The following is a 3,405-nucleotide window of genomic DNA, read 5'->3' as shown; positions in this document are numbered from 1 at the left end:
TTTAAGTGCATTTAAGTCATCATTGGACAGGCATATGGATGTACATGGAATAGTGTAGGTGGGAAGGGCTTCAGATTAGTATGATAGGGCAGCACAACATCGAGGGCCGAAGGGCCTGTACTGCGCTGTAGTGTTCTATGTTCTATGTTCTATGGTCTCTACATTGGGGAAACAAGACACCAACTCACAGAGTGGTTCAGGGAACATACCACCAACCAACCCCACTGCCCTGTGGCTGGCATTTCAACTCCCCCTCCCACTCCTCCAAGGACATGCAAGTCCTGGGCCTCCTCCAAGCCCCCACCACCTGAAAGAAAAACACCTCATCTTATGCCTTGGGACCCTTCAACCACACAACATCAACATCAACTTCACCCGTTTCCTTATCTCCCCTCCCCCCACCTCATCCCGAATCCAAACCTCCAGATTGGCAACGCACTCTTGACCTGTCCTACCTGTCCACCTTCCTTCTCATCTATCTGCTCTACCCTCCACACTGACCTATCAGAACTACCCAACAATTAAGGGGAGTCAGGAGCAGAGTTGAGTATGGTAGCCAGTACAACAGAGAAAGTGATAGAAAAGCTAAAAAGTCTAAAAATTGATAAATCTCCTGGCCCTGATGGGCTACATCCTGGAGTTCTGAGGGAGGTGGCTGAGGAAATAGCGGAGGCACTGACTGTGATCTTTCAAAAATCACTGGAGTCAGGGAAATACCCAGATGATTGGAAAATCGCTGTTGTAACCCCCTTATTCAAGAAAGGATCAAGACAAAAGATGGAAAATTATAGGCTGATTAGCCTAACCTTGGTTGTAGGTGAAATTCTAGAATCCATCTTTAAGGATGAGGTTTCTAAATTCTTAGAAGTGCAGGGTTGGATTAGACCAAGTCAGCATGGATTTAGTAAGGGGAGATCATGCTTGACAAACCTGTTGGAGTTCTTTGAAGAAGTGACGAGTAGGTTAGACCAGGGAAACCCAGTGGATGTTATCCATCTACGCTTCCAAAAGGCCTTTGATAAGGTGCCTCACAGGAGGGTGTTGAGTAAGGTGAGGGCCCATGGTGTTCGAGGTGAGCTACTGGCATGGATTGGGGATTGGCTGTCTGACAGAAGGCAGAGAGTTGGGATAAAAGGTTCTATATAAGCATGGACTACTTTCTAAACGGTGAGAAAATTCGTAAAGCCAAAGTACAAAGGGATCTGGGAGTGCGTGTCCAGGATTCTTTAAAGGTAAACATGCAGGTTGAGTCCGTGATTAAGAAAGTGAATTTAAAGTTGTCATTTATCTCAAGAGGGTTGGAATATAAAAGCACCGTTGTGCTACTGAGACTTTATAAAGCTCTGGTTAGGCCCCATTTGGAGTACTGTGTCCAGTTTTGGGCCCTACACCTCAGGAAGGACATACTGGCACTGGAGCGTGTCCAGCGGAGATTCACACGGATGATCCCTGGAATGGTAGGTCTAACATACGAGGAACGGCTGAGGATCCTGGGATTGTACTCATTGGAGTTTAGAAGGTTGAGGGGAGAGCCAATAGAAACTTTCAAGATAATGCATGGCTTAGAAAGGGTGGACGTTGGGAGGTTGTTTACGTTAGGTGGGGAGACTAGGACCCATGGGCACAGCCTTAGAATTAGAGGCGGTCAATTTAGAATGGAAATGAGGAGACATTTCTTCAGCCAGAGAGTGGTGGGCCTGTGGAATTCATTGCCACAGAGTGCAGTGGAGGCCAGGACGGTAAATGTCTTCAAGGCAGAGATTGATAAATTCTTGATCTCGCAAGGAATTAAGGGCTACGGGGAGAGTGTGGGTAAGTGGAATTGAAATGCCCATCAGCCATGATTAAATGGTGGAGTGGACTTGATGAGTCGAATGGCCTTACTTCCACTCCTATGTCTTATGTTCTTATGGTCTTACCCTCCCCGCTCCCCCTCCCTCCACCTGCACCTACCTATCGCTTTCCCAGCTACCTTTCCCCCACCCAGACCTTCCTATTTATCTCTCAGGCCCTTCCCCAACACCTGCCCCAACCCCAATATTCCTCATGAAGGGCTTATGCCCAAAATGTCAACTCTCCTGCTCTTTGGATGCTGCCTGACCTGCTGCGCTTTTCCAGCATTACCCTTTTCAATTCTGACTCTCCAGCATCTGCAGTCCTCACTTTCTCCAGGTTGTAACTGAACGAGAATGAGACCAATATCCCTGTGGTGCTGTTTGCTAGTGTAATTGATGCAGTTAAAAATCACACAACACCAGATTGTAGTCTAACAGGTTTATCTGGAAATACAAACTTTTGGAGTGTTACTCCTTCATCAGGTAGTTAGTGGGGGCAATATCATAGGACACAGAATTTATAGTAAAAGATCAAAGTGTCATACAACTAATATGATGTATTGAACAATCTATATTGCTGTTAAATTTTTTAATCACTTCGAATGGGTTGCAGGTTTCATAGAACATAGAACAGTACAGCACAATACAGGCCCTTCGGCCCTTGATGTTCTGTCGGCCTTTTATCCTACTCTAAGATCAGACTAACCGACATACCCTTCATTGTACTATCATCCATGTGCCTATCCAAGAGTCACTTAAATGTCCCTAATGTGTCTGACTCTACCACCACCGCTGGCAGTGCATTCCACACACCCACCACTCTCTGTGTAAAGAACCTACCTCTGACATCTCCCCTAAACCTTCCTTATGCCCCCTTTTGATAGACATTTCCGCCTTGGGTAAAAGTCTCTGGCTATTCACTCTTCCTTTGCATCTCAACACCTTGTACACCTCTACCAAGTCACCTCTCATTCTTCTTTGCTCCAGTGAGAAAAGCCTTACCTCCCTCAACCTTTCTTCATAAGACATGCCCCAGGCAGCATCCTGGTAAACCTCCTCTGCACCCTCACTAAAGCTTCCACATCGTTCCTATAATGAGGTGCCCGAAACTGAACACAATATTCCAAGTGTGGTCTAACCAGGGCCGTACAGAGCTGTAATGTAACCTCAAGGCTCTTAAATTCAATTCTCCTGTTAATGAAAACTAACACGCCTCATGCCTTTTTAACAACCTTGTAAACATGGAGGGATCTACGGACATGGACCCTAAGTTCCCTCTGTTTCTCCACACTGCCAAGAATCCTGCCTCTAACCCTGTATTCTGCATTCAAATTCCACCTTCCAAAGTGAATCACTTCACACTTTACCAGGTTGATCTTCTTCTGCCACTTCTCTTTCAGCCCATTATCGATTCTGTCAATGTCCCGTTGCAACCTACAACAGCCCTCCATACTAACCACAACTCCACCAACCTATGAGTCCATCAGCAAACTTACTAACCCACCCTTCCACTTCCTCACCCAAGCCATTTATAAAAATCACAAAGAGCAGAGGTCCTAAAACAGATTCC

Source organism: Chiloscyllium plagiosum, chromosome 16, assembly GCF_004010195.1.
Source record: "Chiloscyllium plagiosum isolate BGI_BamShark_2017 chromosome 16, ASM401019v2, whole genome shotgun sequence".
NCBI classification, from domain to species: domain Eukaryota; kingdom Metazoa; phylum Chordata; class Chondrichthyes; order Orectolobiformes; family Hemiscylliidae; genus Chiloscyllium; species Chiloscyllium plagiosum.
The sequence above is the reverse complement of the archived record's forward strand: the minus strand, read 5'-3'. Positions refer to the sequence as shown.